Source organism: Bos grunniens, chromosome X (genome assembly GCF_055505025.1).
Source record: "Bos grunniens cultivar Pamir isolate PY7600 chromosome X, Bosgru_T2T1.0, whole genome shotgun sequence".
Taxonomy (NCBI): Eukaryota; Metazoa; Chordata; class Mammalia; order Artiodactyla; family Bovidae; genus Bos; species Bos grunniens.
The window spans coordinates 40,052,397-40,069,639 of record NC_141194.1 but is presented as its reverse complement, the minus strand read 5'-3'; the positions used below and the strand labels follow the sequence as shown (position 1 = coordinate 40,069,639).

The following is a 17,243-nucleotide window of genomic DNA, read 5'->3' as shown; positions in this document are numbered from 1 at the left end:
GAATTTTATCAAATGCTTTTTCTGCCTCATTGAGATGGTCATGTGGTTTTTGTCTTTCCTTCTGTTGATATGGTGTTTGACAAGATTGGGTTACATGTGTTGAAACATCCTTTTGACCCTGGGATGAATCCAACTTGATCATGGTGTATGATCTTTTCTGTATATTGTTGGATTTGATTTGCTAATATTTTGCTGAGAACTTTTGCATCTATATTTATCAAAGATATTGCCCTGTAGTTTTCTTTTTTGGTAGTGTCTGTCTAGTTTTGGTATCAGGGTGATGGTGGCTTCATAGAATAACTGGGAGTACTCTCTCCTCTTCAGTCTTTTGGAAGAATTTGAGAAGAATCAGTATAAGTTCCTCCTGTGTTTGGTAGAATTCCCTGATGAAGCCATCTATCTGGTCCTGGACTTTGTTTGCAGGGAGGTGTTTTTTTTTTTTTTAATTAATACAAATTCTATTTCACGTCTAGGGATCTGTTCAAATTTATCTAATTCTTCTTGATTCATTTTTGGTGGGCTGTCAGTTTCTAGAAACTTGTCCATTTCTCTAGGTTGTTGAATTTGTTGGCATATAATTGTTCATTGTATTCTATTTTTTTAAAATGTCTGCAGTATCTGTTGTTATTTCTCCTCTTTTATTTCTTATTTTGTTTATTTGGTTCCTCTTTTCTACTTGGTGAGCCTGGCCAGAGATTTGTCAGTTTTGCTTACCCTTTCAAAAAATAGCTGTTAGTTTTATTGATGTTCTTTTTCTATTATTTTTGTAATTTCTATTTTATTTATTTTCTCTCTGCTCTTTATTATTTTCTTCCTTCTGCTGACTTTAGGTTTTGTTTGTTCTTTTTTTCCAATTCTTTTAGGTTGTAAGTAGGGAGTTTATCTGAGATTTTTCTTGTTCTTTGAGGAAGGCCTATATTGCTGTGAACCTCCCTCTTAAGACTGCTTTTGCTGCATCCCATGGATTTTGTATGATTCTGTTTTCATTGTCATTTGTTTCAAGATATAATTAAATTTTCTCTATGATTTCATTGTTGACCCATTGTTTTTTTAGAGCATGTTATTTAGTCTCAATGTAATCATTTTTTCCTTCTTTCTATGGTTGATTTCTACTTTCATACTGTTGTAGGAAGGGGGAGGCCCCCCTACAGGGCCCCAAAAGCAGGCTCTTGTCTAACATTCGGAAAAGAATTGTCCGAGAAGACACGTGCTGACAAAGCAAGAGATTTATTGGGAAAGGGCACCGGGGTGGAGAGCAGTAGGGTAAGGGAACCCAGGAGAACAGTTCTGCTGCGTGGCTTGCAATGTCGGGTTTTATGGTGATGGGATTAGTTTCCGGGTGGTCTTTGACCAATCATTCTAATTCAGAGTCTTTCCTGGTGGCGCATGCATCTCTCAGCCAAGATGGATGCTAGCGAGATGGATTCTGGAAAGTGGACGGACACGCGGTGTCTCCTTTAGACCTTTCCCGAACTCTTCCGGTTGGTGGTGGCTTATTAGTTCTGTATTCCTTATCAGGATCTCCTGTCATAAAACAACTCATGCAAGTGGTTACTATGGTGCCTGGCCAGGGTGGGTGGTTTCAATCAGTGTGCTTCCCCTAACAATACCACTGTGATCAGAAAAGATCCCTGAAATAATTTCTATTCTCTTAAATTTGTTGATGCTTGTTTTGTGTCCTACTATTCTAAAGAATGTTCCATGTGTAATTGTAAAGAATGTGTATTCTGGTATTTTTGTTTTTTTCTGGCTTCATTCACTTTATTTTTCTCATATAAAATTATGTGGTGGCTACAGCTAGAGCCTGGGTCCTCTGCATAGAGACTCTGGTGTGGGTCTTTACAAAATGGTCAGTGAATTCCTGATACGGAGACTTGGTGAACACTGTCTCTTTCCAGAGATCAGGGGTGAGATAACTGTAGGTCTTGGAAATGGCATCAAAAGTAGCCTTGGCGAAAATTCCAGGGTGGTGGTGCAGCCCCTGGCAGAGGTGTAACAATCATCAGTGCCAGCCATCATCAGGAGCTTCTTGGGCACAGGGGCTGAGATGATGCCAGTACCCCTGGGAGCAGGGATGAGGCACACCAGCACAGAGCCACACCGTCCAGTCACCTTGCAATGGACGGTGTGGGACTTGCCAATCTTATTTGCCTAGTACGCTCGTCACATGGGGATGATAGCTTGGCCAGGATGATGGTCCCAAGGATGGCAGTGGCTACTGCCTTAGAGCACTTGACATCCGAACCGACATGTCCGTTGTAATCCCTGATGGCAACAAATGCCTTGAACCTGGTCTGCTGACCAGCATGGTCTGTTTTTGCATGGGCTTAATCTGGAGAAGGCAATGGCACCCCACTCCAGTACTCTTGCCTGGAAAATCCCATGGACGGAGGAGCCTGGTGGGCTGCAGTCCATGGGGTTGCTAAGAGTCAGACACGACTGAGCGACTCCACTTTCACTTTTCACTTTCATGCATTGGAGAAGGAAATGGCAACCCACTCCAGTGTTCTTGCCTGGAGAATCCCAGGGACGGGGGAGCCTGGTGGGCTGCCGTCTATGGGGTCGCACAGAGTCGGACACGACTGAAGCGACTTAGCAGCAGCAGCAATCTTTAAAACCTCGTCCTTGAGGGACGCTCCCAGGAAAAAGTCAATGATGTCATATTCTTTGATGGGCAGAGAGAAGAGAGAAATTTCCTCCAGGGACTTGATCTTCATGTCCTTGACCAGGCAGCCCAGCTTGGTAACCGGGAGCCACACCTTGTCCTTGGCCTTGCCTCCGTGAGCTCTGTGGTCTCTGCCCTATCCCTGATCCCGGCTGTGACCCAAGCCCAGGACCCCCCTGCTGAAGCCACCTTGGAAGCCACCAGGGCCTCCCATTCCAGGGCCCCTGGGGCCTCTAGGCCTTCTCAAAGCACCAGCATCATCCGCCATTTGGTGTTCTTATGAAGAATCGTATTCTGGTATTTTGAGGCTGTAATGTCCTGAAAATATCAATTATGTCTCTCTATTTTATTGTGGAATTTAGGATCTCTGTTGCCTTACCGTTTTGTTTTGTTTTGGTCTGAAAGATCTGTCAATGATGTCAGTGGGGTGTTAATGTTTCTTAGTATTATTGTGTTCCTGTCAATTTCTCCCTTTATGTCTATTAGTAAGTTTTATGTATTTAGGTGTTCCTATATTGAGTTCTGGTAAAGACTGAGGGCACGAAGAGAGAGTGGTGACAGAGGATGAGATGGTTGTGTGGCATTACCGACTCAATGGACATGAGTTTGAGCAAACTCTGGGAGATAGTGAAGGACAGAGAAGCCTGGCATGCTGCAGTCCATGGGGTCAAAAAGAGTCGGACACGACTGAGCACACGACTGAGCGACTGAACAACAGCAACAACCAATACTCAGTGCGTATATGTTAATGAGTATAGCATTCTCTTCTTGTACTCATCTTTTATCATTGTATAGTGTTCTTCTTTATCCTTCTTTATGGCCTTTTTTAAAAGTCTGTTTTGTCTGATATGAGTATTGTTACCCCTACTTTCTTGTCATTTCCATTTTCGTGAGATAGCCTTTTTCATCGCCTCACTTTCAATCTATGTGTGCCCTTTGCCCTAAAATGGGTCTCTTGTAGGCAACATATTGTAGGCTCTTGTTTTCTTACCCAGTCTGCCACTCTGTGTCTTTTTTTAAATTATTTTTTCTTGGAGTATTGTTGTTTTACAGTGTTGTATTAGTTTCTGCTATGCAGCACAGTGAATCAGTTATATGTACACAGATGAAAGTTTGCTGCTATGAGCCATGAATGACACCAGGATTCGTGGCCTCTGGAGGAGAGGAATTCAATCCAGGGCCAGAGACAAGGCTTGATCGCTCAGAGCTTTTTGTATAATAAAGTTTTATTGAAGTATAAAAGAGATAGAGAAAGCTGACACAGACATCAAAAGGGGACAGAAAGAGTGCCTCCTTGCTAGTTTTTAGCAAGGAGTTATATACCCATTCAGTTCAGTTCAGTTCAGTCGCTCAGTCGTGTCCGACTCTTTCTGAACCCATGAATCACAGCACGCCAGGCCTCCCTGTCCGTCACCAACTCCTGGAGTTCACTCAGACTCACGTCCATCGAGTCAGTGATGCCATCCAGCCATCTCATCCTCTGTCGTCCCCTTCTCCTCCTGCCCCCAATCCCTCCCAGCATCAGAGTCTTTTCCAGTGAGTCAACTCTTCGCACGAGGTGGCCAAAGTACTGGAGCTTCAGCTTTAGCATCATTCCCTCCAAAGAACACCCAGGGCTGATCTCCTTCAGAATGGACTGGTTGGATCTCCTTGCAGTCCAAGGGACTCTCAAGAGTCTTCTCCAACACCACACTTCAAAAGCATCAATTCTTCAGCGCTCAGCTTTCTTCACAGTCCAACTCTCACATCCATACATGACCACTGGAAAAACCATAGCCTTGACTAGACGGACCTTTGTTGGCAAAGTAATGTCTCTGCTTTTCAATATGCTATCTAGGTTGGTCATAACTTTTCTTCCAAGGAGTAAGCGTCTTTTAATTTCATGGCTGCAGTCACCATCTGCAGTGATTTTGGAGCCCCCAAAAATAAAGTCTGACACTGTTTCCATCTATTTCCCATGAAGTGATGGGACCAGATGCCATGATCTTCATTTTCTGAATGTTGAGCTTTAAGCCAACTTTTTCACTCTCCTCTTTCACTTTCATCAAGAGGCTCTTTAGTTCTTCTTCACTTTCTGCCATAAGGGTGGTGTCATCTGCATATGTGAGGTTATTGAGATTTCTCCCGGCAGTCTTGATTCCAGCCTGTGTTTCTTCCAGTCCAGCATTTCTCATGATGTACTCTGCATATAAGTTAAATAAACAGTGTGACAATATACAGCCTTGACGAACTCCTTTTCCTATTTGGAACCAGTCTGTTGTTCCATGTCCAGTTCTAACTGTTGCTTCCTGACCTGCATATAGGTTTCTCAAGAGGCAGGTCAGGGGGTCTGGTATTCCCATCTCTCTCAGAATTTTCCACAGTTTATTGTGATCCACACAGTCAAAGGCTTTGGCATCGTCAGTAAAGCAGAAATAGATGTTTTTCTGGAACTCTCTTGCTTTTTCCGTGATCCAGCTATTAGCAAGCTGCTAATTAGAGAAAGGAAATGCCTCAAAACTGAGAGAGTTGCACCAGGCCCCTCACCCACAACATGCATCTTGAGATAGCATTGGCACAAGGTAAGTCATCCTGGCCATAAAACAATTGACATGAATCTTGAAGAAAGGCAGATTTCCAAGCAAATACATAGTTCATTAACATACCTTAAAGATATTTCCATAAGAAAAACACAATGGTTAGCTCAAGGTTTGAGATTAGTTAACCAGGTGTCGCCATGACAACATAGGATTAGAAGTGAAAAGAAAAAAAAAGTCTGCCATTTGCTGCTTGGGGACCTCTGGCCTCCCTACCGAGGCTATTAACACTCTCACATATATCCACTCATTTTTAGATTGCCTTCCCATTTGCACTGTATGTCTTGATTGGTGCATTTAGTTCATTGACATTTAAGGTAATTATTGATAGATAATGTATTTATTGCCATTAAAACCTTTTTTTCCAGTTGACCTTATATTTCTTCTTCCTTTCTTTTTGTTTTTCCTTTTGTGGTTTGATGGTCTTTTGTAGTTCTTTTTTGAGAATCTATTATGCTTGAGTTATCTTCTTTTTGGTTTTTGTGTATCTATCATGTTTTTGATTTGTTGTTGTTCAGTCGCTCAGTTGTGTCTGACTCTTTGTGACCCCATGGACGCCAGACTTCCCTGTTCTTCACCATCTGCTGCAGCTTGCTCAAACTTTATGTCCATAGAGTTGGTGATGCCATCCAACCGTCTCATCCTCTGTCATCTCCTCCTCCTCCTGCCTTCAATTTTTCCCAGCATCAGGGTCTTTTGTAATGAGTCGGCTCTTCATATCAGGTGGCCAAGGTGTTGGAGCTTTACCATCAGTCCTTCCAATGAATATTCAGGATAGATTTCATTTAGGATTGACTGGTTTGATCTCCTTGCAATCCAAGAGACTCTCAAGAGTCTTCTCCAATACCACACTTCAAAAGCATCAGTTCTTCAGCACTCAGCCTTCTTTATGATCCAACTTTCATATCCATACATGACTACTAGAAAAACCATTCAGTTCAGTTCAGTCACTCAGTCATGTCCGACTCTTTGCGACCCCATGAATCGCAGCACGCCAGGCCTCCCTGTCCATCACCAACTCCCGGAGTTCACTCAGACTCACGTCCATCGAGTTAGTGATGCCATCCAGCCATCTCATCTTCTGTCATCCCCTTCTCCTCCTGCCCCCAATCCCTCCCAGCATCAGAGTCTTTTCCAGTGAGTCAACTCTTCGCATGAGGTGGCCAAAGTATTGGAGTTTCAGCTTTAGCATCACTCCTTGAAAGAAATCCCAGGGCTGATCTCCTTCAGAATGGACTGGTTGGATCTCCTTGCAGTCCAAGGGACTCTCAAGAGTCTTCTCCAACACCACACTTCAAAAGCATCAATTCTTCAGCACTCAGCCTTCTTCACAGTCCAACTCTCACATCCATACATGACTACTGGAAAAACCATAGCCTTGACTAGACAGACCTTTGTTGGCAAAGTAATGTCTCTGCTTTTCAATATGCTATCTAGGTTGGTCATAGCTTTTCTTTCAAGGAGCAAGCATCTTTTAATTTCATGGCTGCAGTCACCATCTGCAGTGATTTTGGAGCCCAGAAAAATAAAATCTGTCACTGTTTTGTTTCCTATCTATTTGAAATGAAGTGATGGGACCAGATGCCATGATCTTAGTTTTTTGAATATTGAGTTTTAAGCCAGCTTTTTCACTCTCCTCTTTCACCTTCATCAAGAGGCTCCTTAGTTCCTCTCCAATTTCTGCCATGAGTGTGGTGTCATCTGCATATCTGAGGTTATTGATATTTCTCCTGGCAATCTTGATTCCATCTTGTGCTTCATCCAGCCCCACATTTCCCATGATGTATTCTGCATATAGGTTAAATAAGCAGGGTGACAATATACAGCCTTGACATACTCCTTTCCCAGTTTGGAACCAGTCTGTTGTTCCATGTCCAGTTCTAACTGTTGCTTCTTGAACTGCATACAGTTTTCTCAGGAGGCTGGTAATGTTAGGGGATTGAAACCGCCCACCCTGGCCAGGCACCATAGTAACCATCTGCATGAGATGTTTTAGCACAGGAGGTCCTGGTAAGGAACAGGGAACTAATAAGTCTCTACCAACTGGAACAGTTCGGGAAAGGTCAAAAGGAGAAACCACATGTCCTACCACCTCCCAGCATCCTTCTCTCTGGCATCCATCTTGGCTGAACAAGGCGTGCACCACCGTGAAGGACTCTGAGTCAGAATGACTGGCTAAAGACAACCCAGGAACTAATCCCATCCCCATAAAACCCGAAACTGCGAGCCACATGGCAGAGCAGTTCTCCTGGGTTCCCTTACCCTACTGCTCTCCACCCGGGTGCCCTTTCCCAATAAAATCTCTTGCTTTGTCAGCACGTGTGTCTCCTCAAACAATTCATTTCCAAGTGTTATACAAGAGCCCAGTTTCGGGCCCTGGAAGAGGTCCCCCTTCCTGCAACAGTAAGGTGGTCTGGTATTACTATCTCTTTAAGAATTTTCCATAGTTTGTTGTGATCCACACAGTCATAGGCTTTAACATAGTCAGTGAAGCAGAAGTAGATGTTTTTTCTGAAATTCTCATTTTTTTTCTATGATCCAACGGATGTTGCCAATTTGATCTCTGGTTCCTCTGCCTTTTCTAAACCCACCTTGTGCGTCTGGGATTTCTTGGTTCACGTACTGTTGAAGCCTAGCCTGAAGAATTTTGAGCCTAGCTTGGAGAATTTTGATTTGTGGTTACCCTGATTTTCAAGTATGTTAACCCAGTACTGTGTCTACATGCTTTAGACCGGTAGTCATATAGGCTGAAGCACATTCTTTAGAAAAAACTACAGAACTTGCCTGGTTAAGAATCTGTCTACCAATGCAGGGAACATGGATTCGATCCCTGGTCTGGGAAGATCCCACATGCGGAGGAGCAACAAAGCCAGCGTGCCACAACTACTGAAAGCCTGTGCTCTGCAACGAGAGAAGGCACTGAATGGGGATCCTGTGCAGTGTAACTAGAGAAAGCCTGCGAACAGCAGCAGAGACCCAGTGCAGCCAAATGAATTACGTACAAAAAAAATCTACAATTTTTTATTCCGCTTCCCCACATTTTATGATTTTGATGTCCTCTTTTACATCTTCATGTTCATCTTTTTGCTGTTCTTTGGAGTTATAATTGAATTCACAAAATCTTGGTTAGTGGAAACACTGAGTCCTAACCACTGGACCACCAGGGAATTCCCTGTACTCACTTATTTAAGTGATTTACTTTCCAATTGTTATTTTCTCTTACAGATTCTTGCTGCTTTTCTGTTTCGAGTAGACCTTTCAATATTTCTTTTAGGATTGGTTTAGTATTGCTGCAGTCTTTTAGTTTTTATTTCTCTGAGAAATTCTTTGTCTCTCCTTCCATTTTAAATGATTATCTTGCTGAGTAGAGTATCCTAGGTTGCAGGTTTTTCCCTTTCAGGATTTTGACTATTTCTTGCCACTCTTTTTTGGCTTGCCACTTTTTTGTAGAGAAATCAGCTGATAGCCTTATGGGGGTTCCCTTGTAACTAACTTTGTTTTTTTCTTACTGACTTTAGAATCCTCTCTTTAACTTTTGCCATTTTAATTACATCTTAGTGTAGGTCTGTTTGGGTTCATCTTGTTTGGGATCCTCTGTACTTCCTGTACCTGGGTGTCTATTTTCTTCTTTAGGAAATTTTCCACCATAATTTCTTCATATACATTTTTGATCCCTATTTCTCTTTCTTCTCCTTCTGGGAACCCTGTTATGAGTGGGTAGGCTCACTTTATATAATCTGATAGGTCTCATATACATTGCTTTCATTTTTCTGTCCACTGTTCTGCTTGGGCAGTTTCTAGTATTCTATCTTCCAGATCATTTATTATTTTTCTGCATTATTAAAGTTGCTATTTATTGCCTTTAGCTCAGCTTTCATCTTAACACATGAGTTTTCTAATTTTTTTTTTAAACGTTCTCCTTTTATTTATTTTTGCTTTCAGCCGTGGCTCGTAGCATGTGGGATCTTAGTTCCCCAACTGAGGATCGAACCTGTGCCCCCTCCAGTAGAAGCACAGAGTCTTAACCACTGGACTGCCGGGCAAGTCCTGAGTTTTCTGATTTTAATCGTCTCCTCTTTATACTTTCTAATTCCTGGTTATAGTGATCCGTACTTCTATTGATAGCCTTTTGTAATTCCTTCAGTATTTTTGTAACTTCTTTTTTGAACTGAAGATCTAGTAGACTGGAGAGGTTGGTTTCATTGTTTGTTCTTTCAGGGGATTTTTCTTACTCTTAATTGGGAGTGAGTGCTTCCTCTGCTTCTTGATTTTACTTATATTTGTCTGACTATGAATATAGGAGAAACAGTTATTTAGTGTCTTCTTGGAGGTGTTTGTCAACCTTGTGCTATACCAGTTAGAGAATGAAACACACATACACACAAAGCCACCTCATCATATAAGGATGGAGATTTAAATTTCAAAGATCCATCTATATAAAATAGATAACTGACAAGGACCTACTCTGTAACACAGGGGACTATACTCAATATTTTGTAATAACCTATAATGGAAGAGAATGTAAAATATATATATTTCAATAAAAATTTAAATAATACTAAGAAAAGATCCAAAGATCCTATAATCTTATAGGGCAGTCTTTTATTTTTCATTTACTTATTTTTATAATTTTATTTATTTATTTTTGGCTGTGCTGGGTCTTTGTTGCTACAGAGGCTCTTCTCTGGTAGCAGTGCACAGCTTCTCATTTTGGTGGCTTCTCTTGTTACAGAGCACAGGCCCTAGAATGCACGGGCTTCCGTACTTGTGGTGCACGGATTTAGTTGCCTCATGGCATGTGGGATCTTCCAGACCAGGGATCGAACCTGAGTCTCCTATATGGACAGGCAGATTCTTTACCACTGAGCCACCGGGGAAGCTTATAAGGCAGTCTTTTAAATGAGACATCCAATGTTATGAAAATCTTACTATGTTGTACCTATTTCTCTCATTTTTCCTTAATTTGACCAGACAAATGTTCAGAATATGAGATTTGGGGACCAGTCCAGGGTTTAGGGCTTCCCTGGTAGCTCAGATGGTAAAGAATCCACCTGCAGTGCGGGAGACCTGGGTTCAGTCCCTGGGTGGGGAAGACCCCCTGGAGAGGGAAATGACAACCCACTCCAGTATTCTTGTCTGGAGAATTTCATGGACACAGGAGCCTGGCAGGCTGTAGTCCATGGAGTCGCAAAGAGTTGGACACAACTGAGCGACTAAACATTTTCACTAGGGTTTAGAAACTTATTCACTGCTCCCCTACCAGGGCCCCTGGAATCTTCTAATCTGGTTGTCTTGTTTCCTTCTTCAATTAGTATTCCCAATTTGGTTTTTAAGCTTATTTATTTATTTATTTTCATTTTATTGCCCTGGAGGAGGGCACGGCAACCCACTCCAATGTTCTTGCTTGGGAAATCCCATGGACAGAGGAGCCTGGTGGGTTACAGTCCGTGGGTTTGCAAAGAGCCGGACACGACTGAAGTCTATCAGTCCATGGGATTGCAGAGTCAGACATGATTTAGCGACTGAACAACAACTTCATATATATGAAGTTCATTTATAAACATTTATATGATTAAAAAATCATATATAAACTTCATTTATATATATGTTTCCCGGGTGGCGCTAGTGGTAAAGAACTCGCCTGCCAATGCAGATGCAGATGAGAGTTTGATTCCTGGGTCAGGAAGATCCCCTGGAGGGAGGGCACGGCAACCCACTCCAGTATTCTTGCTTGGAAAATCTCATGGACAGAGGAGCCTGGTGGGCTACAGTCCATGGGCTTGCAAAGAGCCGGCCATGACTGAAGCGACTGAGCACAGCACAGCACGTAGTTTTATAATGTTGTGTTGGTTTCAGGTATATAGTGAAATGGTTCAGTTGTACATATATACAATATATATATGTATTCTTTTTCAGATTCTTTTCCCATATAGGTTATTATAGAATATTGAGTAGAGTTCCTTGTGCTCTGTAGTAGGTCCTTGTTGGTTATCTGTTTTATATATAGTAGTGTGTATATGTTAATCCCAGTCTCCTAATTGATGCCATGTTTCCCCTTTGGTTAACCATAAACTTATTTTTGAAGTCTGTAAGTCTGTTTCTGTTTTGTAAATAAGTTCATTTGTATCTTTTTTCTTAGATTCCATGTAAGTGATACTATTTTTGTCTTTATCTGACTGACTTAGTATGAGAGTCTCTAGGTCCATCCATGTTGCTGCAAGTTGGCATCAGTTTGTTCATTTTTTTGTAGCTGAGTAATATTCTATTGTATATATGTACTATGTCTTTTTTTGTGGGGAGGGCTGCTCCCTCAGCAGTGAGAATGTGTTGTCCTAACCACTTGACCGCCAGGGAATTCCCTGTACCGTGTCTTTTTTTTTTAAATCAATTCCTATGTTGATGGATAGTCAAGTTGCTTCCATATCTTGACATTTATTGTAAATAGTGCTGTTATGAACATTGGGGTGCATGTATCTTTTCAGATTAGTTTTTTCTAGATATTTACCCAGGTGTGTGATTGCTGGATCATATGGTAGTTCTTTTTTTTTTATTTTTTAAAAATTTTATTAATTTTTTTCTTTTGCTGTGCTTGATCCTCATTGCTGTGCAGGCTTTTCTCTAGTCACAGTGAGCTGGGGTTACTCTCTAGTTGCAGTACACAGACTTTTCATTGCCATGGCTTCTCTTGTTGCTGAGCACAGGCACTAGGGTGTGAGGTCTTCAGTACTTGTGGCACAAGGGTTCAGTAATTGTGGTTCTTGGGCTCTAGAGCACAGGCTCCATAGCTGTGGTGCATGGGCTTAGTTGCTTCTTGGTATGTGGTGTCTTCCCAGATCAGGGATCAAACCTGTGTCTCCTGCATTGGCAGGAGGACTCTGTACCACTGAGCCACCAGGGATGGCGCCGGTAGTTCTCGTTTTAGTTTTTAAAGGAACCTCCATGGTGTTCTGTATAGTAGCTTTGCCAATTTACATTCCCACCAACAGTGTTGGAGACTTCCCTTTTCTCCACACCCTCTCCAGCATTTATTGTTTGTAGATTTTTAAAGGATTGTCATTCTGACTGGTTTGAGGTGATACCCCATTACAGTTTTGATTCACGTTTCTCCAATAATTAGTGATGTTAAGCATCTTTTCGTGTGTATATTGGCCATCTCTATGTCTTCTTTGGAGAAATGTCTATTTAGATTGCCCACTTTTGGGGTTTTTTTTTTATATAGAGTTGCATGTTGCTATTTGTCTATATTGGAGATTAATCCCTTGTCAGTTGCTTCATTTACAAATATTTTTCTCTCATTTTGTGGGTTGTATTTTAATTTTTTAAGATTTTCTTTGTTGTGCAAAAGCTTTTAAGTTTAATTAGGTCCCATTTGTTTATTTTCATTACTCTTAGAGGTGGATTCAAAAAGATGTTCCTGTGATTTATGTCACAAAGTGTTGTGCCTGTGTTTGCTTCTAAGAGTTTTATAGTATCTGGTCTTACATTTAGGCCTTTAATCCATTTTGACTTTAGTTTTATATATGGTGTTAGCGAATGTTCTAATTTCATTTTTTTACATGTAACTGTCTAGTTTTTCTAGCACCATTTATTGAAGAGACTGTCTTTCCTCCTTTGTATGTTCTTGCCTCCTTTGTCATAGACTGACCATGGGTTCATGGGTGTATTTCTGGGCTTTCTATCCTGCTCTGTTGATCTATATTTCTGCTTTTGTTTCAGTACCATACTCTTTTGATTACTGTAGCTTTGTAATATAGCCTGAAGTCAAGGAGCCTGATTCCTCCAGCTCCATTTTTCTTTCTTAGGATTCTTCAGCTATTCAAGGTCTTTTGTGTTTCCATACAAATTAAAAAATGTTTTGTTCTCAGTTAAGTTCAGTCACTCAGTTGTGTCCGACTCTCTGCGACCTCATGAACCACAGCATGCCAAGCCTCCCTGTCCATCACCAACTCCTGGAGTCCACCCAAACCCATGTCCATTGAGTCGGTGATGCCATCCTCTGTCGTCCCCTTCTCCTCCTGCCCTCAATCTTTCCCAGCATCAGTGTCTTTTCAAATGAGTCAGCTCTTTGCATCAGGTGGCCAAAGTATTGGAGTTTCAGCTTCAACATCCATCCTACCAATGAACACCCAGGACTGATCTCCTTTAGGATGGACTGGATGGATCTCCTTGCAGTCCAGGGGACTCTCAAGAGTCTTCTCCAACACCACAGTTCAAAAGCATCAATTCTTCAGCACTCAGCTTTCTTTATAGTTCAACTTTCACATCCATACATGACCACTGGAAAAACCATAGCCTTGACTAGATGGGACCTTTGTTGACAAGGTAATGTCTGCTGTTTAATATGCTGTCTAGGTTGGTCATAACTGTCCTTCCAAGGAGTAAGCGTCTTTTCATTTCATGGCTGCAGTCACCATCTGCAGTGATTTTGGAGCCCAGAAAAATAAAGTCAGCTACTGTTTCCCCATCTATTTGCCATGAAGTGATGGGACCAGATACCATGATCTTAGTTTTGTTCTAGTTCTGTGAAAAATGCCATTGGTAATTTGATAGAGATTGCATTGAATCTGTACATTGCCTTGGTATTTCCAGTTTACTCTTTTTTTCAAATTGAAGTATGGATGATTTCTAGTTTGCTTAAACTGTATTGAGGAATAATTGCCAAATATAATTGTATGTATTTAAAGTGTACAACGGGGGACTTTCCTGGCAGTCCAGTGGTTAGGACTCTGCACTTCCACTGCAGGAGGCATATGTTCCATTCCTTGGTCTAGGAACTAAGATCCTGCAAGCCATGCGATGCAGCCAAAAGTTAAAAATAGAATAAAGTGTACAATGTGATTTATTGACATGCATACACATAGAATGATTACCAAGATCAAGATAATTAACACACCCATCACCTGACATAGTTAACATAGTTAACTCTGTGTGTGTGTGTGTGGAGAGAATGCTTACGATCTATTCTTGCCAACTTTCAAGTATCAAATACCTTTTTATTAACTACCGTCAGCATGCTATTCATTACAGCCTCAGAACTTATTCTTCTTGTAGATGCAAATTTGTACCCTTTGACCTATAGCACCCCATGCTAATTAGAAAGCATACTGCTCAAATCAGAACCTCTGATAGCTTCTAGAAGTGTATTAGTGGTGAGCAACCTTTATCCGCTCCCCCCAACCTCCCGCAGCCTTCCTCAAGAGACAATTTCAGGGAAAGAAAATGATGCTTATAGGCTGCCTGTATTTGCATTGCAAATGAAAATAGCTTTGAATCCTGTGGGGGAAATATGTATTTTCTTCCAGGGGAGCTTGCCTGTGCAATCAAGTAGATTTATTCTAATGAGCAACCGATGCCATTTGCCAGTTACTAAAATGTTAATATCGGCAGAATTGAAAACTAGTCACATAGAGGCAGTTTTCTAATTTTTAATCCTAAAATTAGTTGACAGGCTGAAGGTGGAGATAAATAGAAGAGCATAAAACCATTTATTACAAGCAGTAGGCTTCATCTCGCTCTCTTTGATACATCAGTTAGACTTGTTTTGATGCACTACAGGAAACCAGCTTATTAAGAATTCTGCTTGTTGGTAATACATTGCAAACTGTACATTTCAGTCAGAACTCAAATGGTTTCCAAGGTGCAGTCATAAAGGCCAGTGCTCAAAATAGCTGCTGCCCCCAGGGAGTGAGGGCTTCCTAAGAGGCCCTTAAGGGAGCCCAGAGCGAATTTACTGGAATCGCTGGTAAATTGGAGGCTTTAAATCGCTGGTAAATTTGGAGGCTTTAAAAAAATATTACAAATGTAAGTCCTTATGTGTTACCAGGCAGATCTTGACACACAGGTCCTAACTCAAAGTACTATGTGATTGACACTTGTATTTACTAAATCATTCGCATCCTAGTTGATTAGAACTATGATAACAAAGAATTTGATTCCTTTGATGCTGAGGCCGCTGAGTTAACATCTGGAGTTGAAGTGCCCAGATTGGAACCCCTGAGAAAGCACTGTTATCTATTTAGCCATCACTCTGTTCTGGCCACTAGTGCAGAGAGACTTACAGAAAGGACCGGGGGGGTAAGGTGGTTAGCAAGATGGCACATACGGGTACTTATTAATGATACAGCAAAGGAGGAACAGACATAGGGTACAAAACTTGGAGAAATCTCACGATCTGGGAGACGCTTCAAAATTCACTTCCTCATGTTCGTTGTTTTAGGCGAGAATGTTCCTTACCATAGCAAGACTAAATATATTGTCTGCCAGGCCTTAATTCTCAAATTGGTTTTCATTGTTAAAAAATGACGTAGAAAATGCTGAGTGGCATTCTCTCCGAAGTCTGCGGCATTGCAGAGCCCGTTTATTAGAAGCCGTGAAAGCTACAGAAGTTCTCGTCTTATTTTCTGCATTTCTAGTTTTATGCAATTTCATTCGATTTTTCTGCTTTGGTAATAAATTTAGAAAGGAGAAGGAAAAGAACACAGTTACAAATACAATACTTACGGACTTTCCTGGTGGTCCGCTGGTTAGGAATCTGCCTGCCAATGCAGGCGACACAGGTTCGGTCATTGGTCTGATCCCACATGCCACGGAGCAACTAAGCCCATGCGCTACAACTACTGAAGCTCAGTGCCCTAGAGGCTGTGTTCCACAGCCAGAGAAGGCTGCATGCTGCAGCTAGAGAGTGGTCCCCACTCACAGCAACAAAGACCCAGCACAGGCAAAAATAAAAATATTAAAAATAGATACATAACACTTCTTACCATTTGAAAGTGGAAGTCACTCAGTCGTGTCTGATTCTTTGTGACCCCATGGGCTGTACAGTCCATGGAATTCTCCAGGCCAGAATACTGGAGTGGGTAGCTGTTCTCTTCTACAGGGATTTTCCCTGTATTTTCCAGGGATGGAACCTAGGTCTCCCTCATTGCAGGCAGATTCAGTTACAATGTGCTCGCTAATAATTAATAGTAACTTTAATCCCTGCAGTACAGCTTTTCTAATTGAAATACATTTGATGGGTAACATTATGCAAATTTAAAACAATTTTTTCCTTTGTTTCCTTTGAAGATAGTGTGACTTGTTTCTGGACAAAAACATCTTCAATATTCTCTCCTCTGGGAATGTAACATTAATCACGGGGTGGGGGGTAGAATTGATCAACAAATAGTATCAGGCACAGTCAGGAAGAGGAGAAGGGGCGACAGCAGATGAGATGGTTGGATGGCATCATTGACTCAACGGACATGAGTTTGAGCAAACTCAGGGAGAGACCGAAGGACAGGAAAGCCCGACGTGCTGCAGTCCATGGGGTCGCAAAGAGTTGGACGCGACTTGGTGACTGAACAATAACAACAGGAAATGCTAGCTATCTCTTCAAAGAGATAAAACCATGTATTTTGGTCCCCAGTCCCACAGATGAAACATTTCATTATTAAATGCTGATGGAGTCCAGTCAAGTCACCACGCAGGAGCCCCAGCCATCAGCACCATCCATAACTGTGGGGTAGTTTTACAAAGCTACCTCCTGTTTGCTTTATTCATTTGACCAATAGTTTAATACAAAGAAAACAATTTCTCATTTTTCTCTGAGCAACCCCAGAAAAAGTCATTTAAGCTTTTTGAGCTGAAATTTCTTCCTGTGCATGATAACTCATATGATGCTGAGGATTAGGGCTGTCCTGCTTTCTGAGAATGAAATAATCCAATCTTTTCATGTTGTCCTATTCTGTAGGAAAAAGCAAATAAATATTATGTGATCTCGTGATATCACTTAGCAAATCAATAAGGAAAAATCCCCACTGGGTTTTTCCAAAGTGAACACAGAGGAAAGCTAACCGCTATTGGTCATTTATGAATATCGTCCCCCAAGCATTACCAGGAATCACTTGAACTACATGGGCCAATGTTCCAGAAGATCCTTTGTGCTAATTTCGGCAACAAAGCCAAATATAAACAGAAAAGTACCCCCTCAACGTTGCCACACCCCTACATTTTCTTGCTTTTCT

General features: G+C 41.5%; 1 pseudogene; it reads right to left on the bottom strand.

Annotated features, from left to right (window-relative positions):
- Positions 1–1,780: 1,780 nt before the first annotated feature.
- LOC147340196 (small ribosomal subunit protein uS5-like) lies at positions 1,781–2,987 on the bottom strand (annotated as a pseudogene).
- Between the last annotated feature and the right edge of the window lie 14,256 nt (positions 2,988–17,243).